Source organism: Phasianus colchicus, chromosome 7, assembly GCF_987193195.1.
Source record: "Phasianus colchicus chromosome 7, bPhaCol1.hap1.1, whole genome shotgun sequence".
NCBI lineage: Eukaryota > Metazoa > Chordata > Aves > Galliformes > Phasianidae > Phasianus > Phasianus colchicus.
In genome coordinates this window covers 31709446-31736273 of record NC_143442.1, presented here as the reverse complement: position 1 = coordinate 31736273, position 26828 = coordinate 31709446, and the positions used below count along the sequence as shown (strand labels likewise).

The 26828-nt window shown below is 38.1% G+C and overlaps 1 long non-coding RNA gene across 2 annotated transcripts in view; it reads left to right on the top strand.

Annotated features, from left to right (window-relative positions):
* Window positions 1-26828, top strand: part of LOC149917304 (uncharacterized) — a 67901-nt gene that overhangs the window by 29006 nt on the left and 12067 nt on the right. Inside the window, exons 1-7 of one of the 2 annotated variants that reach the window (XR_016468430.1) lie at window positions 13392-13525; window positions 14192-14367; window positions 16122-16179; window positions 16992-17047; window positions 20488-20720; window positions 23091-23178; window positions 25103-25199. This is a non-coding gene — a long non-coding RNA (uncharacterized LOC149917304). Of the gene's footprint in view, window positions 1-13391; window positions 13526-14191; window positions 14368-16121; window positions 16180-16991; window positions 17048-20487; window positions 20721-23090; window positions 23179-25102; window positions 25200-26828 lie in introns of those variants that run through there. The other variant, XR_016468429.1, reaches the window with a different exon arrangement.

The following is a 26828-nucleotide window of genomic DNA, read 5'->3' as shown; positions in this document are numbered from 1 at the left end:
GGGGTGGGTACAGAAGTAGTTCAGTTGATTTCATAAAAAGAAGAGGCCAGATGGTTTAAGTCAGTAGGTGCCGGCTCCTTTTGTCCAATAGCTAATCCATGCCACCAGGTTATGGGATTCTGCCCAAAGGAAGGAAGGGGTCTCTGATTTAGGGATCAAAATTAACTGGGGGCACTGTATATGGATTTCAAATCTTCCAACATAGATTTATTTATTTTCTGTTAAATCAGTGATGCGAGAAAAGCCTACCTTGGGTAGGTTCTTTTTCCCAAATAGAGTTTGCCTGTGTGAATCCTGAGGAGATGAAGGTATGCTATGCCAGGTGAACACTCAGTTGAATTCCTGTGATCTCAAGTTACTGACATCTGAGAATTAGTCCTGAGGTTTCATTTTCTCTTCAAATTCGGCAGTGTGATTCTATGTGTCTAACTCAGGAGTGCAGTTTACATCAGATAACAAGGGGCCAAAAGAGTTAGACACTGCAACATCAAGCCTAAGTCACACTTCTGGAACTGGCCCTGCTTCACAAAACTGCAGGAATAGGTTGTTCTCAGGAAGCAGTAGCTATTTTGTTTCTCATGGGGTGGGAGGACTTAGAGAATTGCAGGGAAAGGCAATGGGTGCCACATTTAATAATGTTCTTTCAGACAAGGTTTGGTGGCTACAGGAAGATCTAATGTGGTAGGGTTCAGGCTGAGCAACTGCCAATCTAGCAATAAGTATTCTTGGTCCTGTTTTAACTGCCTAATCCTTGTGTTCTTTCCTACATTGTCATGTTAGGCATAGAGTTGCCATGTCAAGTGTACCCTGTTCAGAGCAGAGTGGTAGAGTTATGGATAAATATGCAAGCTCTCAGAACCCAAGAGATTATCTAAAGATACTTAGTCTGTAAAGGTAAAAGAGAAAACAGTGGGATGGTTATTGTATATGTAGAATTAGCGTAGCGAAGCTGGTTTCAAGTAAGGATGATGCTGTATGAGTCACAACAACAAAAAAAGCAACAGTTGAGTACTGGTGAGATGGATGAGTCACAGGGAAGCTGTTTATATCAAAAGTCCAGAAAAAATTAGTGGAAATGCTGGAAAAATCAAAGATGTTGGCTGGTTGTCATAGATGTAATGCAAAGAGCTGCCATAATCTATATGTCCAATCTCAATAGATCATAGTCTAGAATAGCAAAAGTTTAGCATGTTCAGCTGAGAGTCAAACCACAGTCTGTGCTCTGGTCTGAGAAATGGGTTTTACAGTTTGACTTGAGATTGTAAAGCCTGTTGGCTTTGCTGGGAGTGCAAACCCCCACGTGTCATAGTGCACTTGGACACCTGCACCCTGTGCAAAAAAGAGGATTCCTTTCAGCCAGGAAAAGCCTCGGTTGCTCCAGAAGGTCAAAGAGCAGCTCATGTGTTATCACAGCCTTCAGCTTGGACGTCCGGAGGCAGAAGGACAGAGCCTGAGCTCCAGCCAACATAGCAAAAGCACTGCCTACAGCAGTACACTTAGAACATGTTTGGGCACTGGATGTAACCTGGAGGATTTAACGGATAGTTGGAAGTCAAGTCTTGGTAGGAAGAGGAAGTAGAGGTTATGCAAGTAGAAAATGGATGTAGCTGGAGATAAAAGTAAAGAAATAAAGCAAGAGAAGACTTGAGATGAGATGGAATAGGTAAGAGAAGGAGATTATTGCTGGGAGTTAAGTCAACCTGGAGATGGAGATGCAGAGGAGGGGCTGTAGGAAAAAAATCTCCTCCAGGGCAAGAAGCACATAATGTAGAATTAAGGACTTGGAAGTATTGACTTAAAGCTTTGTTGTCCTTTTCTTCTTGTTGTAACTACATTTCTCTTTCTGCCTGCTCTAAATGTTTACTGGTTGGCACCAGTAAAAGGCCAAAACTTGCAGTCTTAATTTCTTCACTTCTCCTAATTATTTACCGCACAGTGTATAGCACAGTTATTACTTAAAATAATCGTGGTATTTAACAAATAGTGATTTATGATAACCACCTGAAAATGAACAAGAACACAGGTTTAGAAAATGAACTGAGGTTACAAGAGAAGCAGTTTTTGCATTTAGGCAATTTGGCTGCTTCTCCATGAAGAAGCCTCAGTCTTTTGCAAGCAATATGACTAATTGAGTCATATTGAGAATAACTAGCTTTCTCTTTAGACAAGAAGCTTTCCCTGGAAACAAGTACATTCCTGGGACTCTTTGACTCAGAAAAAATAGGTAGATTAGATGAAATTTATTTTAAATACCCTTTTCTGCGGGTTAGAAAATGTATGCCTGATTTTTGGTGTCACACAAAATGTGACCTGACCTGCTAACGACTTTATTCAATTCAGGTGAATAATTTCTACTCATTTACTTCTTCAGTGTCTTCCTTAATTTCTTTTGTATTTCTATTCCTTTTTTGTTGTGTTTTTTTTTTTTTTTGAAAGACTCAGTTTTTAATTTCAGTTTTTCAAATGCCTCAGCAGTAACTTCTGTTATCCTCGACATTTCTGTGTCACCATAATGTGAACTACTGCAGTGGGAAACATAATCCTCTAATCTGGCTAGCTCAGACACATTGTTCGTACTGGGACATTTTCCAATTCAGTGTATTTATTAACAGCTTTGAGCACTCTGTTCACTTTGGCATCTGCAGTGGGAACACCCTTATGAATAGAAATTGTAGTCCAACACTTTATGCCTGTGACTTGTTCTATTAGCTAAAATGACAGTGCTGGTTCTGTAGGACACAGCGCACTGTCTTTTGTTTCAAAAAGCAGTGAGATGCACACACATGCAGGTATATATGTGTGCGTATGTATGCTACACATAAACATTTGTCCTGTGAGATTTGTCACTGCTTTTGTTGGGATATTTCAGTCCATGCAGTGCTCTTTCTCTCACTGCAGGGATGTACACAACTGCTTGCAGGAGGCATTTTTAGGAATGACATCCATTACTGAAGAGCTTGCTAGTGGTCACTGTTGAAGGCAGGGATCTAGTGCAGATAAATATGCAGTGTAACTCCCCACAGCAAGGGATTGGAATTAGATGATCTTCAAGGTCTCTTCCAACACAAGCTTATGGTTCTATGGTTATTGATATTCCATTGAGGTTTTCCTTTGAACACTAGAAGTGTAAGTACTCTCAGGGATGGAGATAAGTTTTAGTAAAGTCAAAACAAGCTGCTGCTTATGTGTATTTAAAATCCCCGGATGGGGTGGAAGATCATCAGTGTTATGATTTAATTTAGAAGGGCATGCGTTTGAACTAGAGGTTAATGGCAAATATCATCAAAATCTTTAAAAAGAAGATTGAATCACCAATATAGGGAATACGATTCTGTATTTCTATGAAACGAAGATTGATCTTAATGTGAATAGTGTATGCTAGAAGTGTGACAGATGAAGACCTTTGTCTTTGAACCTGCAGGTGCAAAACTTTATTCCTTCTCCCCCCCCTCCATTTGAAAAAGCCAAAGAGAAAAAGGTCTTGTGCATAGTATCCCAGAATGAAACCAAGGATGAAAATGTTGCTCAAGCTGTGAAACAAGAAGGAAGGCCCTTGGAGCTAATGATATTTTCTATTACCAAATGCTCTGAGATCTAAAAATGAAAAACAAGTGCAAATATTATTTGTATTTATCTGTATGTGCTATATTAAACACATGCTCAAAGGTTTTAATGTTTTTGAGAAATACTCATTAATAGCTATGATTAATTGTAAAAAGTAACATAAGCCAATTAGGGAAATTATGAGTTTATAACATTAAATTGTTTTAAGGAGTTGGAAATGAATTTTCTAAAAAGTAGGCACATTTATTAAGAAGGCTTCTGATATTGTAACACCGAGCTTTTGGAGGAATACGTAGTGCTTCGTTCCTTGTGGTGCTTGGCATTTTGGATTTGCCCACTTGGGATTTAGCAGCATATGAAAAGCTGTTTTCAGCTGATACTGATGGCACCACCACTTAGTGATGCTACCATCGTAAAGAGAAAATCATTGCATTGAAAGGCTGAGTCACAGAAATGTCATCTGTGCATGTTGCAGCATACATGCTAAAAAGCTGCAGAAAGGCTCAGAAATAAAGGCAGTCTTCACTAAGTGTTTCCACTATATTCTTATTTGGAACTCTTGTTTCTCAGGAACTTAGACATGCATTTTGTATTCAAGAATCTCCATTGCCTGCAAATTACTCCCTGCTGCTGCCTTACTTCTTGAATCTTCCCTCCTCAGCTCAACATTTCCCTGCAGTTCTTCCTAGCATATGCATCTTTGTTTCTTTCTGTACTTCTGAGTTATTCCTTCCATATGCTAAAGACTGGACATGCTGACCTAGCACATTTGTATTTGTTACAATCTCAACCAGCTTCCTCACTTAAATAATTATTGACAGCTGTAAATCAGTGCTTGAAATTGAAGTCCTGTGTCTAAGAACTAGAAATACGTGACTATCAATTTACTAACACTGCATCTTTGGTTTACTAATATTTCTAAATGTGGTGTTGTACAATATGACAAACTAAAAATTGCTGAGCATTTTTAGCCAAGTCTGTTGGTATATTTTTCAGCTATACAAAATAATCCAACATACAGCTGCAGTCTGAAATTTACTGAGCCTAATTACTCTCAGCTGCCCATTGTATTTGTCTTTTCTGCTCTTACTGACCCCTTCTAAGGTGCCATCGAGCCCAGTGCAATAATCTGCTGCAAATAGCCTTTACTCACATGAGGAATTGCCCCCAAGAATTATGGTTTGATATACTGATAGCTCTCACAGGATCAGATCTAATAAGAGTTCACCCAATGCAATTTCTTATGTAAATGAGTTTTCCAGACCATTTCTCTCTTTTTGGTTTCACTGTTACCAACTCTTCTACCATACTCCACAGATATTCATCATTCTTCCGTTTCTTTCCTTTAAATGAAATGTTTGCTGAACCTAATTGATACTGAAATGTCTCTTCTTGCAGAGCAGAAAGAATTGTGCAAGGGTAATTTAGTGTATTGAGTTGTTCACAGCCATTGTTTGCCTGCGCTCTACTGGCACTGTATTTTCTGAAGATATTGGAAATCATTTTTGCTGATGGAACCGATGGGAAAAAATGAGTCAATCAGATGAGACAGTGGATTTGGAAAGCTCAATACAAGTTATTGTAGAAAGTTTTAAGTGTCTTAGTACGTAAAATATCAGCACTTTTTTCTTCCTCAAGGATACCTGAATGCAGATATTTAAAGATTACTGCATCTTCCTCGTTATTAAGAACCCGCAAAGAAAGAAAACAAAAATATCTGAAGAGAGAAGCAGTCAGAAATACTAAAGTAAAGAGAATTGCAGCCAGTTCTGTGGATTTCAGTTAAGTTGGTAGAAGTTTTTGTTTGTTCCTGTAAGATGGCTACTTTGAGTCTCTTTATAATGGGCCATGACAAGCCAAAATTTTAAAGGAGGGGAAACAACAGTGTTATCAGTTTCTTCTGCTTCCACCCTGGAAATCTATATTTCTGTAATAGATTCCTCTTCTGTACGAATGAGAGCCTCTCATTTGCTTGTATGATCTCAGTCCATGAGCAAATTGCCTTCTGCTCTTCAACAGTTCCATTCATTTAGGCTATAAAATCTGAATAAAATTCAAGTATTCTTTTTCTTGCTTTAGTGTACCATAAATGGCTTTAAAAAATATAGCAGCTGTTAATTTTACCTATTAGTTGGTTGTACCTTGGTCTTTATTTTAGTAGAGATCTTTGTAACGTTGGATTACATTCCCCTTATCTTGGACAGCATATGAAGAGTGACCATTCAATATAAGCTGTTGTTTTAGAGTGAGATTCCTTCCTATCAGAAGTATTTTTATTTTGGTGAAGGGACTGTCTCTAAGGAAGCAGATTAAGGAGGAAATTTAGATATGAGAGGAAACACTTGTGTCCATTTTTGCTATTGTCAATCTTTGTGGTTGTGATCCTTGTATTACATTCATGTACAGGGTATTCCATGGTGTAAAATCTTTATTTTCTTCTAATTACCATTCTTCTGCACAGCATCGATAACTTAAAAAATAATAATCTAAACTGATGACAACCAAAGTCCAGAATACAGGAAAAAAAAGTACACAGCCTTTCTGCCAGTTGTCCAGCAAATGAGATCCTGTACTCTTGAGGCTTTTTCAGGCAAAGGCTGTGAGATCAGCAAGTGGTACAATATGAGTCTATTCTTGTGTCAATTACTGCAGTGAAAATGGAAAACAGAGCGGCTGCAGCCGGTGAGTACCCTTGAAATGGTCAAGAACTGCAAACGTATTTGCCATTCTGCTCAGCACAACTGGTTTAAGTACGTGCACCATCTCTGAAAACTGCTCTGCGGAGCTTAGTAATTTTCTTCCCACTGTGAGGGGATGTTATACAGGGCTGTTTATTATAAACTTTAATGGAATTGAAAGCCAAAGTATATAGACACCTTGCATCCGAGATGGCTTTATGATGAAAGTGCACAGCATGCCTTGCTCTTGAGATACCTGAAATAGACTCCTATGTTCTGGGAATAATGTAACAAGGCTGAACCACAGAAAATACCACAGATCTCCACTTAGATATAAAAGAAAGACCACGATAAAAAGCATCCATTTGTCACTGTTCTGACTCCTGATCAACTGCAATTCTTTTATGATAGCAAACTGTGTGTGAATAACTGAAATTAACTTGCCATTAAACCATTTCTCATAGTTCATCTTTAAAAATGGTGCCAGTATCAACTGAGATGTGAAGTACGGTCTGCAAGTCTGTAATCTGTGCCGTGTGGCCATATAACTGGTTGGAATTCCTTTTTCTTGTCCTTCTGATTAACAAAGACTGCAACTGCAACATGAAAAGCTGATCAGGCTTGTAAGCAATCCAGTTATTACATGTGATCCAATCTTTTTCTAGTCAACTGAAAATGGGTGTTTTGGATATAAGGATCTTTAATGCTGTCTCGGTGGTTTTCCTGATTCAGATGCTGAAATTGAGCCATAGTAAGCAATAGTCAGCTGAATTAGCATTGCTTGTGCCTGGAAGCTGATTGTATTGAAAGAACAGTTTCCCAAAGATCACCAAAAAAGCAATACTGACAATGATTCTGGCTTTACCTATCCTTGTGCTTTTTATAGATTCTGTTCTCAAAAACCTCCAGCACAGATTCAAACCCCACCTTCAAGTTCAATTTAGGGCATTTCTAAAGTCTTAGGCTCTCAAATTCTAAATTCATAGATCCATTAAAGACAATTTTAGAATTACCCTCGCTGCTACCACAGTTCTCTCATCTTTCAGAGCTTGGCAAGCTTTGTCCTCAGCTTGATTCTTTTTTTTTCCAAAGTTCTTTCTGTCTGTTGTACACGATGAAAAGCTGCAAAGAGAAAACGTGTGTGGAGAGAGGGCACAATAGATAAAGCATAGTTACACAGCAGTTGAATTTGAAAGACGTGCTCAGTCCTTTAATGTCTACTTTCAGCACTTTAAAACACTATCCTCCACAATAATCTCTTAAGTGCTTTATCTGATGCTGGTGCCCAGTGCTGGTTGGTACAAACAGTGCTAACAACTTGGCTAAACTGATGGTTGGCAAGTTCTGCATTGTTTATAGTGTCTCTGCCACAGAAATGCTTATTCTAACAAGAAATATCGAACTGCTCCAAAAAGTTGCTATTTTTAAATAAAAAAAAATATAGTTTTGAACTAAACCCAAGTGGCATGTGGAACTTTTGCTGAATGTAACTCCTGCATATGTGTGTTGAGCCCTGGAGCACTGCGTAAATGCAATTAGAAAATTGTATTACAGCATTTTGGTTATGAGGAATTGATTTTTAAGCAACTGACTTCTGATCAGAGCAAAAGTTCTTGTGAGGACTCAATTTTTGGCAAGGAGATTTTAAAAGAGAGAAGTTTTTTTCTTCTCTAGTAGGTGCTGTCGTGCTGTTTCAAATAAAGGTCATTATGAAAGAGAGGCCCTTGGTTGCAGGGATTATAAAAAGTTAAACTTTTAAACTGGAATTCTGATAAATAAGATGTGCTTTCAACTGCCAGTGAATTTTGCAGTAATCAATAGTTGGTGCTGAATTCCCCTTTATAATAAAGTTAGGCTAAATTCTCTGTCTCTATGAGGGAATGAAGACTCCCTGATATCTTTGGCTCATCAAGGACAAAAAAAAAAGTAGTGAAATGCTTTAAACCAGGCATTCTATTACAATAGCAAGGGTTTGGTGAAGTTAAAAAGTAAAAAATAATAATAAAAAAAAATCCCGAGAGTCTTTCCAGTTCTTTCTTAATGATATTATGTCAGTGGTACTTACTGCTGTTAGAAATAATTTATGAAAGCCTTATTTTATCAGAAGTTCTGCTCTGAATAGAAACAGGGGGTGTATGGAATAGAAGAAGGTTTTTGTTGTGCAGGCAGTTTTCAGTGCGGTTGATTTCAATGCATGATAAACACAGGTAAATTTGACTTTGAGAAATTAATTCCAGATGCAGATTGGAACAAATCCACTGTTGAGCTGCCTGGTCTGGTGGTTGGTGACTCTGCAGGTGGCAGGGGGGCTGCAACTAGATGATCGTTATGGTCCTTTTCCTCCCAGGCCATTCTATGATTAGGAGAACTTGTGGTTGGGCTTTATACAACCAGTAGTGACTTTGCTTCACTTGAGACATACTCTCTTCCCAGTGAGGCTACGGATGCCCCATCCCTGGAGGTGCTCAAGGCCAGGTTGGTTGGGCAGCCTGACCTGGTGTCTGATTTAGTGTTTGGCAGCCCTACCTGTGGTACGGGGGTTGGAACTAGATGGTCTTTAGGTTCATTCCATCCCCAGGCCATTTTCTGATTCTATCTGATTGGAGAAGTGGGATTTTTGTTCCTTTTTCAGTTGCCTGTATCTTATATCTGAGCATCTTAAAATCACTTCTATTTCTTAGAAATCGTCCTAACTCAATTAATTATAATCATGCTGAAATGGAACTACACGAAAGTGAACGGGGTGATGAAAAAGCTCAGTTGCACAGCGTTGTATTTTTGGAGCGCTTCACCCCTTCTTAACATTGCATGCTTTCCTTTCTTCCCTCTGTCACTGATGAATGCCTGTTCTGCTTTAGCCTCCAATGCATCTTTTAAGGCATGATGTTCCAGGGAAGTCCCTTGTGCTGTAGGTATTTGAGATCAAAGCCAGGACCTATCAAATGAGGTAAGGAAAACACCTTACAGCCAGTTTAGTACATAAATACGTTTCAATAAGAAGATAAAAGTTACTCAGCTAGCAACACAGCATACAATGGAAGATGGTGGATGTATCTACAGCGCACATTAATTCCTTTTATGAAGTGGACTGAGTTAAGAGACATAAAAAGAATTGCATTATACTATTACTGTGAATATCAAACAGCCGTTTCAGGTAGTTTGCATTTGTAATTCTCCTTACAATATTAGATGTGGGAAATGTTCCTATTGCTCAATTACACTTAACTTGGCAAATGAATTCAGGCAAAATGTGGATGCCCTATTCAGTTCTAAAGTTAACTTTTCACAGCAGATGGTGTTGCTAGTGAATCCAGACAACGTGGTTTAATGCATAAATCATAGCTGTAATGCTATGAATAAATACATCATTCAGAGGTTACTATAACTAGGGTGTAGTACAGTACGTTTTGCCTGACTATACATATATGTGTGTCATTGAGATATATATATATATCTCATAGTGTGTGTGTGTCTATACACACAAACATACAGTTTAGATTAACAGCAAAGAAAGCAACGTGGCAAAGCCTGCAAGATCCTCAACCCTTGTCCAATGGCAGGACAAGAGGCAACAGGTACAAACTGGAGCACCATAGAACAAGGGATCCTGATTCTTCTGTTGGTTTTATGTGAAGGTCCTTGTGGTTTCAGTGGGCTGTGCTCTGTTCTTTCCAGTTGCCCTAAAGGTCATGTGGTAGGCACAAGTTATTAGCTCTGGGTATGAAACAGTGAACTCGAAAGCAAGCTGAAATGTGGACTCCTTTGCTCCCTTGAGCTCAGCACACTGAGCTACGTGGTTCTGTGCAGGAGGAGACTGAAGGACAGTTTGTGGGGGAGTGGATATTGTGTGGTCTCTCTTGCTGTCTGCTTACCATATGCCTATCAAATGTAGAGAAATAAGAGAACTCATGCACCTTCCTGAATGATCACAAAGCAGCGGTTTAGCTGCTAGAGGAAGTGCTTCTCATATCAAGTAAGGATGTGTGATCATCCCATCAAAAATAAGAGAATATTATTGGTGTGTATGAAAAAGAGTGATGCAATGGAGTATGATATCCTGCCAGCTGTGGTTTAGAAATCTCCCATCTTTATTTGCATTGTGAAGCAGGAAAAGCCATAATCAGTGCAGGGCACGGAAGTGATGGAGAAGGAAGTAATTTAAAGTGTTCTTTCATTTCTCTTCCCGTGAAGGCCCTGAAGGATCAGTTGAATTCTTCATTCAAAAAAGAGCTGTAATCTGACAGGCTGTATCCAGAAAGTAGATATGTTTTAAAAAAAAAAAAAAAAAAAAAAAGACTGGGTTGTGAGAATAGAGCACAAATTATTTTCTTTTTTTTTATGAGTTGATCTTTAACATGTAAGAATTTACTAACATATGGAGGTTTCTCCCTTGTCTGGAAGAAGGCAAGTTACGTGGGCACAGCTGAGCTCTGTTCCTGCACCTGCAAATAGGGATGTGCAGAACCAACAGTTCCTGCACACTTTGTTCACTGCACTTCGAATGCACTTCTTCCCATCTTCTATTTCTGAGAGAGTTGTAGTAATTCTGAGCATTAACTGTGCTCCATGGTCAAATGACAGTAGCCTTCTGGGATGGCAGATAGTGTGAAGCACTGATACAGAAATTGTTATCTACACAAAAGTCATACCACCACCCCTGAAAATATCTGCTATGCATTTTCAAGTACACTGAACAAATATTCCAAAGGGAAAGGGCATATGTTATTGCAGTCCTGGGACAATAAGCAGAGTTATAAGATAAAATCTATCTGGTATTTATTCAGCTTTTCTGAATGAAGAGTATCATCACTCTGCAGCACTGCATAATGCAGAGCCCTAATATCCCATATAGTCTCTGTCAAAATAAACCTCTGTGTATAACTGTGGGCTCCAGATAAGGTCAAAATATAATGTCACAAGTCAACACTGCTTCTGAAAGCATGCACCAAAAATAAGCATTAAGATTCCTAAACACAGCGTTGTGAGACAGCTTCTTGAGTTTTCCATTCTGTTACTCTCAAAAGCTTAAAGATGCTGTGTTTTTCCTCCACTTCTATAGCTTCTATCACCCTGATAGCCACTGAGATTTACCTGAGTGCCTGGCAAATGCGGGTCAGCTGTGCTCATCAGGCTTGGGCAGGGCTGTCTCTGTGAAATAACACTTACAAACAGGGCCACTGAGGTTCTCAGCCCTGCAGGGCTCGCATGCGTGAGCTGCTTATGGAGTAAGGGCACTGCTGCTCCAGGAATTATTGGTCCTTTTCTTGGAATGGTGTGTCCACAGTTGGCCAAGTGGGCAACGCAGTTTTGTGGCAAAATCCCACGGCAAGTAGGACAAGGGAGAAAAAAGGGAAATTTGTAAGGTGTTTTTGCAAATGGACTTTTTTGACTTGTGCAATTGCTGTAAATTGTTAAAGCACATAAATGGTCAGTCCCAAATTAATAGCCAGTTGCAGGTCTGCAGTAGCTGGGTTTATAGGAAGTTGTGTACCTATGCATTTCTAGCTTGCTTAGCAGAACCTCTGTGCAAAGATCCCAATAAGCAAATGGCAAGATAAAAAAGCAACACAACACAGCTGACTGCCTCTCTCTCCTAATAAAATGCGCATCACGTTAATGCTTAGAACTCTCAAAACTTGTTTTACTATTGCAACGGAACACTGCACTACAAATTTGGAGAAACTCTTAATATTTTTTGAGTGTAACCCGTGACATTTATTACAGGTCAAATGGCTAAGATGTATGTGAGAAGATATTTATTTTATCAGCATTTGGAAAGAGGACATCATTCACTGAAATACTGAAGCAGAATGCAGGAGCTCATTAGACGTGAGGGTAAAGGAAGTCAGGGAGAGGTAATGCTGCTGCCTTTACGCACAGCAATATTGTAACTCAGAAATTAACTGTATGCACCACTTGCTTTCAAGTTTGGTGTCATACAACCAAGTAAAAAAAAACCCATAGGATATTTTATGAACTTGGAAGGGATCCATAAGGATCATCGAGAACTTGAAGATGTTTATATTGAGCAAAACATTTTCACCAGTGTATTACTAGTATAATCAGGTGTCTTTTGTTATAGCATCAAGTATTTCTTAATTCCACTAAAATCTGAACTTCTGGTATAAATTGATTAGATGAAAAAGTTAACTAGTGATTCCAATGGATTTTTTGTGGAGGAGGGCATGCAGTCAAATGAATAATGGAGGGGAATTTTTAAAAATTGCAAACTGACCTTTGAAATGTCAGAATTTGGATGTTTCCTGTAATCAACGTTCTGTGATAAATGAGAGCAGTAAATGTAAAGATCCTCAGTTCAAAAGTGTGTGTAATCGAAACCCAATGAGAGATCGATGCCCTTTTGGTGACCTTTTCTGAAAAGGCCAAATGACAACATTTATGGGAAGCTTTACTTGTGCTCAGAGGATGATAACAAATGGATTTATTGCATGTTGGTGTCCCAGCTGTAGAGAAAATCTACAGCTGTATGTGTGAGTTTATATGAGTACATATGTATAACATTCACATAATTGTCTGCTTTTTTCATGGAAATTCAAGTGAAGATCTGAGAGCCCAACAAAATTCTTTTGCATCATTGATCACTAATGATTTCACACGGGTAATATAATTACTGTGTTCATACAGGACAGATTTGATGACTAGGAAGACAAAAAGCTGCTCTCACACTTTGCTGTTGTGGTTCTGTACTTGCAGGAGGAAAAAAAAAAAAAAGAAAGAGCAAGACTTGACTACATAAAATAGCAGATATGACAGGATGTAGAAACAGATCTGTAGAAAGGTAAACGGTTTTTACTATAGCATCCTAAAGTGTTGAGCTGCATTTTAAGCTGCATGAAGGACTGCCTTCATAAGAGGAAACAGCAATGTTTCTGAGGTGAAAGGCAAGCAAAATATCTAAGTTCAGGCAGCAAACGCAGTACGTCAAACTGTTGTCTTACAAAGTAGCATGGAAAGAATTACCTCCTTTCTGAAATGTTTTAGTCTCAACTGTAAAATGAGCTTTCAGTAAATGACTCCTCTAGTAATAGCAGAGATGAGAATAGCAAATTAGAGCAATAGAAGTGAATGACTGCAACCATTTACTTGCTTATTTTTGCTCTTTGTGTAAATTTTCAGCTCTGTGCACAACGCACCTTAGCTATAACAAGGAGACCTGGCATTTTAATTCACTGCTCATACAAAATCTTTATAAACCTTTGTTTGCCAAAAATAACAAATCCTAGAACTTTGCATGCTCGCTCCAACATATCTTAACCACAAAGGTATGCATGTATTAAGATATTTAATCTATCAGTGTTAAGTCTTTTAATGTGAACACAGAATTTAATAATAATAGCAGTTGTTATGATAGCAGAGGATGGCATACTGCTTGGGCATTAAACCCCTGGTCCTGCTTGTCAAGTAAGCAGTAAGGATTCAGAAGAATTGCTTTGTTCATGTGATCTAATGTTTTACCCACCATTTTACACTATACAATTCTTAGCTTGCTTATAAATATCAAAGATCCAATCAGACGCTTGGAGATGCAATTATGTACATTTGCAGACTAGATTATAAAAGCAAAGTTCATTATATTTCCAGGCAGTGAGGTCAGACCTTTGCTGTAAAAAAGAAGACTGTCATGGTAAAATATTTGTCCTTCTAACATACAAGAAAAGTTTTAGCTGTCAGTGGAGCAGATTAAAAGAAGACTCTTTCTGTTTGGTGCTTCTTTCATTCATTCAATCAGAATGTTGTTTACCTGAGGAGATGCACCATCAGGGATACTTTTTTGAGTGAAGTGGAAAAAGGCATTCTAAGACGCCTTGAAGCACTAATGCTTTGAAACCTATCTGAAGGTCTCAGGAAGGTGCCTCCATTGATACATGAGAAAACCTGATCCAACTTAGTTATGTTTTTTATCACTTGTCTTCTTGTCATCTCTTCAGTGTAGATGAATTCACAAAGCTACACTTATTATCATGATTCCCAATGTGGAACTGCTGCACTAGGAGCAATAGTAGCTTCATTAGCTCTGTGAGATGGCTGCACTGTAAGAAGAAATCAGATCTGGTTTAAGACAACTGCTGGGCTCTAAGAAGCTGCTTATAAAGTTAAGCTCCAGGTAAGATTTCTCTCACAGAGTTCCAGGCTCTGATATTAGAAATGTGTGTTTTGTGTGAGTTCATCCACAGAAACAACTGCCACACAGTTGATTGTTGCAGCAAGCTGATGGGAAATACTGTCAAATGTCATTATTTTGGTCTCCTGGCTTGTCTGTGTTCTCTCATTGTCTTTGGCCATAGAGAACTATGATGATAGAGCTCTGTGAACCAGTATAATTGTAACATTTCTGCAGCTTTGTCTGAGAATGATGTTCTAGCAGGAAAAAAATGCTGTAGCAATTCATAAAGGAAACTTTCTACAATCGTTATATTTTCTATATTTAGAAATATATTTCTATGCTTTTTATATTTTTATATTTTATTTCCACGTAATGGCTGAAAGATGCATGGCACTTAGCAATGCCACTTGGAAAAGTAAAAGCATCCATTTTTCCTTCTCTAGATGTTTCCATAAACAGTTTGTCTTTATCATTTTCCTTTCACGAACAGAGCTCAACATGCTGATGCTGCCATCTTTCAGCTCTATAGAAGTAAACAATTCATGTTCTCACAACACAGTCACTGATTTAGGAAGTGCAGAGATCTGTAAATAGGTTATGTAGGTGATGGCTGCTACATAAAAAAATAAAAAACGTTTTCAGGAGATGCCATGAGTTCTTTTGGGACAATTCCAGAAGTTTGACCCATAGAAAAACTGTGCAAGAGAAAATACTTTTGGCTCTTCAATGGTTTTACCTAATGAGCACTAGACTCAGCTCTACTCAGAGCTCAGTGTTAGGGAATGCAACTTCCCATTAAGATGATCTCTTGCAATCTGGGCTTGGCTCTGTAGCATAGCACAAATACTTCCTATTTGTTTGAACTGGTTCTGACCTCAGATGAGATGGTATATGAGCCTGACATAACATAGATTTTTCCATTAGCAGAGCATGGTTGCATGCAACTTCTTATAGGTATGTTGGCACAGAGAGGAAGCATGACCAATGCGAAGGGAAAATATCCAAACACAGCTGTGCCATAAATAGCTTTTACAACTTCATAGCCATCTGTTTGCAGTCCAGGCTAGTATATGCATATGTTTTTCCATATTTTCTTTTGCTCAAGTGTCAGACCTGCTGGATGAAAGGTTAGATTTTATTCATGTGAAAGGCAGGAAGAGCTTGTCTGCAAATTGTTACGACAAAACCGTAGCTGAGGTTTCAGCTTGGCTGCTGAAAGACAGCAACTCAGTCTAACAGAGCAGGTACCAAAGAGCAAAATGTAGCACAGCCACTATGCTTCAGTGTGCAGGGAAGTGCAGCTGTTATTCTAAGCTAAATGTCCATTCCTGAGTTGCACAAGAAGGCAATAGGGATCTTTCCTCTCTTTTGCTTCTCATTATTGGAGGTGGGCCAGCAGGAGGGAATGGAAGGGGCTGGGAAATGTGGATCCCTGCAAACACGATCAGTGACTCGTGGAAGGTGACACAATGCTGCAAAGCTCTGCGTGGGAGATTTATAATGGCTTCTTTCAAGTACTCACATTTCAGACCTGGTGGCTGAGCATCTCAAGCAGATGTTTGGCTGCTCCCGTGATTTGAGACTGGGGTGGTGATAAACAGTCTGACATCAAATGAGCAGCAGTGAATTCAGTGACACAGTAACATATTATATGTGGGATGAGCAATTTGCTGAAGATTCAGAGCTAGAGTTCTGACACTAAGATATCAATCACATGAGATTTGCATTGAGAGCTGTTTGCTTTCTGCCTACAGATAAAAATCTGTGAATAACTTCGGAGAATTGCACATCAACCTGGTCTGCAACATAAATGTGAGTCAGGAGCTTTTCTGTTCTGCTTTGTCATAAAAGGGTAGATGTTAAATTGCATTTAACATAGATTGGTGATTGCCATATCTAGATATTCCTTATTTATATACACGAAAGTATATCTAAATATCAGTTTGGGTGCCTACATCAGTAACTACAGTGCTCTTTATGCAGAAGGATGAGAAAAAAATTAGTTAAAACTGGAGGTTTTTTAAACATTCCATCTTTGAGACATAAGATTTCAAAGACCCAGTTAATCTTCAGGGACTGTGATGTTATAGTCACTTACAGTGCATCAGTAAATCCAATAAGGACTCTTAATCTGAACATACAGAAAAATTCAGTGCTTAGTCTATAGCCCTGTAATAATCTGCTATCAGCATGCAGATTATTTGGTAAGATGAAATCTAACTGATGCCTGTTGTCATTCAGGGCTATTTCTGCTTGGAACTGTTCACATATTGAGTAATACATTTTATTTATTTATTTAGCATATGCTGAAATTAATCTGACTGAAGTAGTCAGTGGTACTAGGAATTTCCTGAGGTAAAGAACAAATCACTTTCAGGAAAATTTTTATGTAAGGTCAAACCAGAGCCTTAAACATAAGTACCCCCTATCTACCCATTGGGTGCTTTTCTCTTATGAAATTCCATGGATGGGAACTCCTGTGTTTGTCCACCACAATGTAGTGCACAGGATCCCGAATCCACATGAACAAATCTGATCACTGCACCAATGCTTGCCCTCATAGCATCACCTCATGGCATAATTTTTTAACAGTCGATTGTTTTCTCTTTCTTTCACTACAACAGGTGCTTTGTCAGACAACGTGGTAACTCAGCAGTGCCAGCAGCGTTAGGAAGAGGAGGTGATCTTATTTAATTATTTCTACTGTGTGACATATGACATCCTTGATTTGATTAAAAAAAAAAAATAGAGGTCTAAAATCTCCCTTCTCAAAACCTTTCCATGTAGTTGTATGAAGCAGATGGTGCTTTTAGCAGCAGGTAGCTGTATTTTTGTGAGATGCCTACTCCCTAACTGGCTGCTGTTATTGGAAGCATTCCAGAGTTTATTTTTCAAATTAGGTTTCCTTTCTTCTTTGTACAAAAGACCACTTATTTGCATTTCTTTCAGTGTCCATTCCTCTTGATTCCTCAAATCTGAACATGAAACATGAAGTACCAATAAATACACAGCAACAGTGTTCATGAATACTTTCTTATTTCTGGTGGAATACAAGAAAATAATAGTCTGACAATTCAAAGTGAGTTTGGAGGGGAGAAAAAAAAAACACAGAAAAGATAAAATATTACATGGATAGGTCAAAGCAGGCTTAAAAGTATAACTCCTGTAAAATTAGCATTACTGAGATAAATTATTTAATGGCCAAGTTAAAAGAAGTTACTAAAGTAACTTTCTAGACAGATCTGTGGTTCATAATTGAATGAGCTTTAAGTGCTGCAATTACTATTTGAAATTTTACATAGGTTTTGTTGTTGTTCTTAAATGTAATCTGTAGGTAGGCAACAAAGCAATCAGTATAGAACTACAAAATACCCTTCTCTGGAGTAATGGGCTTATTGCTGAGTTCAGCTCGGAAGAAAATTAGGTTTTCCTTAAGGTTTTTTTCCACAGGAAAGGAGATAATGAAGGAAAAGAAAGTCAGGTGTGGGAGTAAATGGGGAAAAAGTATTTTAGTCTCTGAAAAGAAAGCTTTGTGTGTTGGTATACTAGCCAGTTGATCAGGATGAGATTAATGACCTCATGCATAGAACTTCTTTTTCCTCTTTGTTTGTGAAAATTCAAATGAATAGCAGTGTTTTAAAATTTTGTTTGTTAAACTAAAGGAATATTAAAAGGAATATAAATAATTGCAGAACTGGGAGTAGGGCTTTCCTTCACGTGTTATCTTTTACCTGTCTGCTGTCACTAGAACATGCTGAAACTGAGCAACAGATACAAAAAAAATGAAAGTAATTTGTACTGCTATTTATAAAACCTGTTGGAATGATCTGTCAGTCCTCTTCCTGCAAAGAAATTGCAAGGGATATCATACTGGTGTGGTGGACACTGGATTTTCCTTTGTGTTCAAATCCAGGTGTTAGGCTGTTGATATCCCTGTACAAACCCAATTGCAATATGCTAAAATTTGGGTAGGATGGGTTTTGAATCTTTTTTTTTTTTATTCTGGACTATTTTTGCTTAGAGCTGACACAGCGTTGTTATTCTGTTCTGCATCACTGCAGTTTTAAAAATTTCTCTTAGAATAACTGATTTTATATTTTATTGTTTTATATTTTATGTCTATGCAAAGGATAAAATATTTGAAGCACAAAGCATTCTTCTTAGATATCCAGCTGTGGAAAACAGAAACTATTATTTCACTAGATTTGCTATAAAGAACAATGTCATCCATATTGGACCAAAGATAATACAAAAGTTATTGTGAAAAAGATATACTAGATTGAACTGACATAAAACCTAGTAGTTGCTATCCATTGTTGGATACTGGCAGTTAGAAAGCACTAGAAAGAGCAAGGTCTGAGCTGAAGAATACCAGCAAGGCAGCTGTTCAAGAAAAATGTCCTGTGAAGGAAAGGATGTAAATGGAAAGAAGAGAATATTATTTTATTTGATATACAATCCCAGAGTACACACAGTATAAGGCTTTCTGAAAGCTATGGCAATTTGAAGCTCTGCTGTGGAGAAATCTGGGTGAGAAAAATCTATATGCAGTCCAGGGATACTCAACTGAGAAGTGTATTTACCTTCTTTTCTTCCACCTAGTTCAACATGGTAGATTATGAAAGTCAAGAGCACACTGTGACTTACTTAATACAAAGACTTCTGCACCTTTTATTGATCTTTGAGCACATGTTTTTTCTAATTGTCCTGATTAGTCTGCATTCTCACACTGGATTAATGAATATGTATCTCCCTTGGATTTTGGCACTTCTATGCCATCTTCAGAGGACTTTGAACTGACTCCTTGGACACAGCCACTCTTAAATCCTTTTCATATCTTCATGTGAACATACTTTATCTCCTTTTTGTTGTTGTTCTTTTAATCTGTTATAGAGCTTTGATACACTAAGAATCTTTATCTGCTCTTGTGCACAGGAGGTGGTGGATGAAGGGAGATTTTTTGCAGTGTTCAATTCCACCCACTTCTATTATCTCTTTCAGACCCCAAGGAATATTTAATTTAATTCTCTATTTTATGTATCATGATCATTATCTCGACTTCACCCCATTAATTACTACTGGACATCTTTATTGCATTATATAGCCTGAAAATGAAACAGAAAACATTGTGGATCTGCTCACAAATGTACATGCAATCAAAGGGGAATTATTTTCAGTGGATTTAGAATTAGGTGAATATTTTTCTTTTGAAATAGCTTTTCAACAACAACAACCAAAAAAAAAAAAAAAAAAAAAAAAAAGGAAGGAAAAAAGAAAGAAAGAAAAAGAAAAAAGTAGTAGCTAGGTCTCATGAAAAAGTTCCAATGTTATTTTCTGGATTAGTTCTGAAGTCCTTTGTTTCCAGTAAATCCCTGGAGGCTGGATAACTAACAGAGCTTTGGATTAGCAGTCTGAAACTAATGACATTAAATCAATTGCTACAAGAATATATTTAGGCTGAACATTAATAATATGGCAGGCTGGGTGGCATAATGATGGAACACTGGCCTGGGACTTGGGGAGGTCTGGACTACATTCTTGGCTCAGCCTGTAACTTGCTGAGTGACCTTAGGAAAGTCACTTTATCTACTTTTGCCTTATTAAGAAGTTCAATGTGGGAAGTGCTTTGAACTCTCCTGATGTCGAGTGTTATATCACTGCCATATATACTATAACCATACAAGTGAAATCTATTAAGCATTGAGCAGAATGAAAGCAGGGAGTGCCTGTGGTAAAACAAACAAACAAACAAAAGCAACTTTATTGAAATGCTTTAGAGTCCCGTCAAATCTCTATTTCAGTAATGATCTTCTACAAGAAATGGAAGGAATATGAAGATGCATGATGGTCTTCTGCATCTTACAAACAGCCCTTTATGCTGCTAAGAGCAGTTTGATATTGATATATTATACAAAGATAAAGCTAGAAGGATGTGTCAAGTGGGGTGCTACAGGAGTTAATCCTGGTTATTGTAGTAGTCAGCATTTTCATTGGAGCACAAAATAAGACATCAGGAGGGAATATGGAGAATGCTGGTATGTTTTAGGCTGAAATTCTATTGGCATGTAATTATGAGAAAGCCGAAATAATTAATGCCACTTCTATTTTCTTCTGGATCAGAGCTGGAAGGCCAACTATATATTACTGGTGGCAAAGAGGCAAGATTTGGTGCTGCAGTGGGGGAAAGACTCAACAGAGAGAACCAAGCAAAGTTCAGTTTTTGAAAATTGGATTGGTCTCTCCTTTGTGGGAAGCCCAAAGAACAAATGGAACAATTAAAGGTTACTTTTGAGAACATGCAGAAGATTTCCAGAGCCTGGAAAAGGGCAAATGCAATCCTTATCATTAAAAAGGTAAAACAAACAAATGAACAAGCAAATCAAACAAACCAAGCACCCCAAAACAAATAACAGGAGGATCAGAGAAACAAAAGACCAACTATTCTTCTGAGAAAATAACACTGAAGAAACATCAAATAAATCATTTGTAAGGAGGATAAGAACTCAGAAACTCAACCCACAAAAATTACTGGTTTTAGTTTTAAATCAGCTTTTCTGATTACAAAATCTTTTCTGTTACAAAAGAATAGAGTGGCTACAGAAAAAGTAGTCATTGTTATGTACTGGGACTTTATTTAAGTGTAACGTGACAGTTTGAGAAGTAAACTGGGAAAAATTGTCTATAAATTAAAGTGCCCTAAGGTTGGTACAAGGCTTTGTGGAAAACCATATTAACAGATGTTATTAATGATTTACTGCCAAACTCTCAGGTAGGATCTTGTGTGCTCTGGTTGTAGCAGTACTCAATATTCTCATCTGTAGTTTAGATAATGAAAAAAAAGATGCTTATTAAACATGCAGACAGTACCAGCCTAGGCAGCTTCAGGCAAGTAGCAAAAAAAAGAAAAAAAAAAAAGCTCCAAAACTTTGATAGAGTGGAATTGCAAAAGGGCAAATACAAGGCACTAAAGTTGTGCAGCTTCAGATCAGATGGGGATCTCCAGGAGGATGTGAGGTCTTAGCATCAGAAGACTGTCAGCTGTTGTGCAAAATGTAAGCACCCACTGGATGTACAGGTTCCAACCAGAAACAAGATGGATGAGTGAAGGAATCCTGGTGGACTCTTGTGTGCTTTTTCAGCACTCCCCTTCATGGAGGATAAGATAGGGGAATAGCCAAAGGAAGTCAGTGAGGATGGCTGTACTGGTGAGGAGTTAAGGAGGTGACATTATTTCATCTGAAGAGAAAAGAAGACAAAGGTGCGATGTGATAATTGCCTTCAAATTCACTGGACACTGTAGCAAAGATGGGGAATAATTTTTCTTCACGTCCAAGTGAATGAGACATCAGATAATGAGCTAAATCTGAAGCAACCGATTTAAGATAGACATGAAATTCCTGACTATAACTGGAAATTATTAAGAGCAGATGAAACTAATGTCTGTATTGACTGAGCCTTAAAGCAAGTGTTCTGCCCACATCTTGCTGCTCTTTGGGAAGGCCAGGCTAGAAGTTGGAATGGTTACCTGGAATAGGTTGGGTTTAAGGCTTTCCTTCCAGTGTTGATTTTGTTTATTTTTCTGGTGCATGTTCTATCTTCTGTTGCTGCCTCAGTGTAATTTATATACAGCTAGTCTATGATAGTTTCATTAGAAGGGCAATGTAAATAAAAGTGGTGAGAAAAATATATTAATGTTTGTAAAGTACTTTACGAGCCCCAGCTGAAAGGCAGTATATAAGCACAAACATTATTATGGGAAATCAATGAATAAAGTAATAAACTGAATTGAATAAGAAATGAAACAAAACCCCAAAAAGTGCTATACTCTGCACATAAAACCCATAAGCTATATATTAAACTTAAATAATACCCCATTTTAGGATGTTTTTTTTAAAAAATTAATTAGGGCTTTCTCATTTTCCAAAGTTCAAACAATTAATCACAAACCTATATAATCAAAAGTAAAGTTTACTTCTTATTCCCTATTCATATTGCAATCCTAGCATTTGAGATGATTACATACTATATATAAACACATACCTACTATGTAATCATTTAAAGTGCTGGGAGCAGTGTATAGGTAGTTCAAAACGAACATCAAACATCAATAGCATCCCAGAGCACAGCACATTATGAGAGCGGGTTTAATCTGTCCCTGAAATGAATTTGACTTGTTCATTAGTGAGATGAAGAAAACTGATTGCAGTGAACTATTTTCTTTTACATCAAAGAAGGGGTAATCTTACCCTGAAGATTTTTTTCTTTAAGGAAAAAATATGTTTGGAAGATTGGCAGTGTTTTTAGAGTCACAACCGATCAATCCTGGATTCTACGGCATTATTTTTATTGATTTTACTTAATCATTTAATTTTAAGATGACCCACTCTGCTTTAAATACATACGATTTTCCTATTTCTTATATGATAATTGCTTCTTTGGTACTAGTCCAGCACTCTTAGTATAGTTAAAAAAAAAAAAAAAAGAAAAGAAGATGCAGAAGCATCAAATGAAGAATTGTTTGAATTGGAAAACTAATGAATACTTCAGATAAGAGAGTTTGAGGGAAAAAGTTAAGAATCATGGCTTAAAAGGAGCAAATTTCTTAATCACTGAGAGTCTGATAGTCAACGTTTGCTTGTTCATTAATGTTCGCAGATAATATGAAAATACACAGTAACAAATAAAAAACCCCTGAACAGCATGTTTTTTTCTTTCATAACCAGGTTGTTCAAATTCACACTTTTTCTAACACTGGAAACAGTTCCAGCAGCAGCTGCACCTTGAGAAGGACATCAGGAGGAAGTCAGAGAGGTAGTTTTATGAAGTGCATTAATTAGATGTAATGATGTATTCTACATTTACAGGTCCTTTCATCTAAGGTTTTTGAAGCCATTAATGTACGTTGCTGCACTGCAAAACCAGTCATTGCATAAAACCTTCAGGAGTATTGAAGTATTACTGACTTTCTGTAATAACTAGGCATCAAAATGTCCAAGTCAACATAGAAATACCTTAATTTGAATGCATTTAGTAGCATCTAGATGCTTTCAATTTGTCCCAATTTTTTTTTATGTTATTAAAAACTATACAAACAGAGCCAGATTCTATTCTCTCTTCCAGCTGGGAGCTGTTCTGACAACTTATGTTGATACCTGATGAGGAGTTGGTGTCTGCCACGAGAGAGCTCTTCTCTGGGCTGAACAAACCAATGGATGTCAGCTGCCCACCCCACCCCTTGCCCTCCAGACCCTCCCCAGTCTTTGTAGGCTCCTCTTTGCTACTTCATCAGGACATCAGGTACTCCTGTGTCCCCTCCCACTCTCCCCAGTGGGAATGGCTTTGCCCCACGGGGTGAGGCCCAACCCAGGTCTGCATCCTCTGCTGCTGCTTGGTGCTGCCCGCCCTGTCTGCCCTGCGCACCTCAAGGTGGTGACTTCTGCCTTTAGCAGTGTGGGCTTCCCTGCTGACTTCCCACATCCTTACCTGATCTGCCTTTGAGGACTATAGCATCAAATAACCCTTCCAACAGACATCCTGGTTCAAGACTGTTTCCTCCTCACACATGCCTTCCATTGAACCAAGTACTGTTTCTCACTCTCATCCTTAAGAGGGATTTCAGCCCTGCTGATTTTGAGGACCAGAAATCATAAGCCTAAAAAGCCTGTGTAAGATTAAATAATTATTATGATAAAAAGTAGCCAAAGAAATGCTATAATGTTCTGTAAACTTTTATTCTGCAGCATAGAAATCACCCCCTCCTAGTTTACTTTTCAATGGATAAATTAGCTTATGCTTTCCCAGTGCTTAATTGCATTTTCATCTGTTTTAAATCATTGCCAACCAGCACCAGTCCTTGTGGACTGCTGATGAAGCTGCATAAGTTAAGGTTTCACTAAACAAAACTAGATTTAAAAAATAAATAAGTCTCACAACAACAACAGTAATCACATCTTCAAAAGTGTCTGATTTACCGATTCCACTGCAAAGCTAAGAGCAATCTTTTCATTTGACAAGATCCTGCTGATAAAGGCAGCTCAGTCATTTTGACTCAGTGGTGCATATTCTGAAATACTGCAGCAGAGAGGAATTTGTGTCTGTGTGTGTTTGCAGGCAAGTATGGGTTAGCAGCTTGAGATAAATGCTTGTCTTCCGTTTCTCTCTCTCTTTCTACTTCAGTGCTCAAACATAAGATTGAAGTCTGCCAAACATGATGTCCACCAAATTTTTACTTCTAAAAAGTTGAGGTCACCCAATGTGAAATACAGAGACAACAAAATGTTCAAAAATACCTCAAGAAAAGAATGAATGAACAATTTGAAAAAAAGGGAGAAAAGCACTGTACACTCCAACAACAGCATCTCAAATGCAAAACATTGTACAGAACTTTATTATGAAGTGATAAATCAGCACCCTGAGGCTTCATTAACTTCAGTGGAACCAGACTGATTTATGCCAGCTGAGTCAATGGCTGCATTTATATGTCTGCATAAGTCAAAATTAATCATATTTGGAAAAACAGAAGATTCTAGGAATATATCCCAGAGGAGAAGGTATAATATATATACTTAGTTATAATTCTATTAATAAACTAATATACACAGGACTGAAATGTGGAGAGACCAAGCATGAAACTTGAGTATGTAGGCTCTTTCATTATAAAACATAGGAAAATTGTCTTTGGTGGAGAGAAGATTGGACAAAACATTTCACTTCCTTCTGTGTTTGTGCTTCTTAGGTGATGCTTAGCAGGGACCGGTGTGCCTTTCTACAGGACTCTGAGTGACGCAACTGTCCTGAGGTGAACTTCTGCCCTCCTGTATGGCAAGAAACAGGTACAGTTGAAGCATAGTGACACTTTGAGACCCTGTTTCTTGAGATAGTACAGAACTATGGGCTGGATCATTGCCTTTTTTGGTTAAAATTTCTTCAAAGTGTCATAATTTGTCAAGAGAATTCAACATAATTTGTAAGAGAATTCAACAAACTGTGGGAGCACAGTTGGCTTCTCAGCTGATGATGCAGGCAGGGAGAAGAGTGCACAGTGCCTGTGGAAGGTTCCCAAATGTCCGGGTTCCTTAAAGTGAAATACAGTTACTATACTGACTTGTTGGCAGTACTTGGTGTTTGGCTCTGATGTAGAGTACAGCTTCTCAGAACTGATGGTTTTATGGTCTCAAACAGCTCACTGGGATGCACTTTGGCTGGTTGAACAGCTCTTGGCTCAGGAGTTTACTGTGTTACATCATGCTTGTACCCGATTCTTGCTTTTTTGGCGTTTAGCTGCAGTTTCTGCCCTCTCTCTGGTAAAGAATAAGAGGAAATTGTGAAGATTTAAGTGGTAATGAATCACCATCATTGTCTGAAAGCTTGGAAACTGCTGACCACTGCTTCAAATAGCACAGTCTATTCAGGAGAGTGACTGGTTGATAGATACCTCTCAATTTAGGCAGAGGACTGGGCTCAGGCTCTCATTTGTTCTGAGTGGATATAACCTATTCATTGATAAGGAAGAAATGTGAGACAAGAGCTTTTGGACCCCTGCAGTTTCTGTTTTGTCTGTGAATATTTGGTCCTGGCTCTGATGTGGATTTTGGCTAAATAATTTATAAGTGAGCATAACATCACTCTATCTAGCTATGTTTTAATTGTAAGGTGAAAAGATTTAGACATCTTTAGGACAATTTACATAGAGAATACAACCAAAATGGATTGAATATGACATTGTTAATATCTTTATTAGAACCTAATCTGAGTCCCACACTGGAAAACTGGGGAATCCATTGGTTGCAGAATTACAGAGTAGGGGGTTGGAAGGGACCCCTGGAGATCTCCTAGTCCAACTAAGGGGCTATGTATCTGCACGTTACTTTTGACTCACACAGTGTTCAAGCTCAAAAGGCAGGAGACCGTGCTTAGTATTTATCAACTCCTAGTCAACCACAGTGCCATCACTGTGAGGAAAGACCGTTTGACAGTTATACCACAGAAGTTTTTATGAAGAATCAAACTTCCCTGCCAATATATTTTGTCTAGTGCTTGCTTTAATTCTCAGCAGTGTAAAATAAAATGTTCTTATATGATAATGGTTGGGTGAGACTTACAGTGAACCATAGTGCTGAAGCAGTCTTTAAAAAAAAAATTCTTTCGCAGTTCCTTGTTCCTTTGTAAGGTTATCACAGCTGTACCTCTCCTGAATTCCTTTCAGATATGCGCATCCTCTGTCACCACTCTACATCTGCAGCATTCAGACTCCTGCAACCTTCCCATTGGCCCACATCCTCACACAGTCTTCGCAGTTAGGGGAAGAGAGCTGCAGAGAGCAGAATAACCATGGTTACTCCTACATCAAGTCAAAATTGAAAAGTAATGTCATCCATGGGCTTGAGAGAAGCTCAACCTTGCAGTTCATTCTTTAGGCTCCTTCCATACAAATGCAGCGGAGAGATGTCATTAGGGTACCA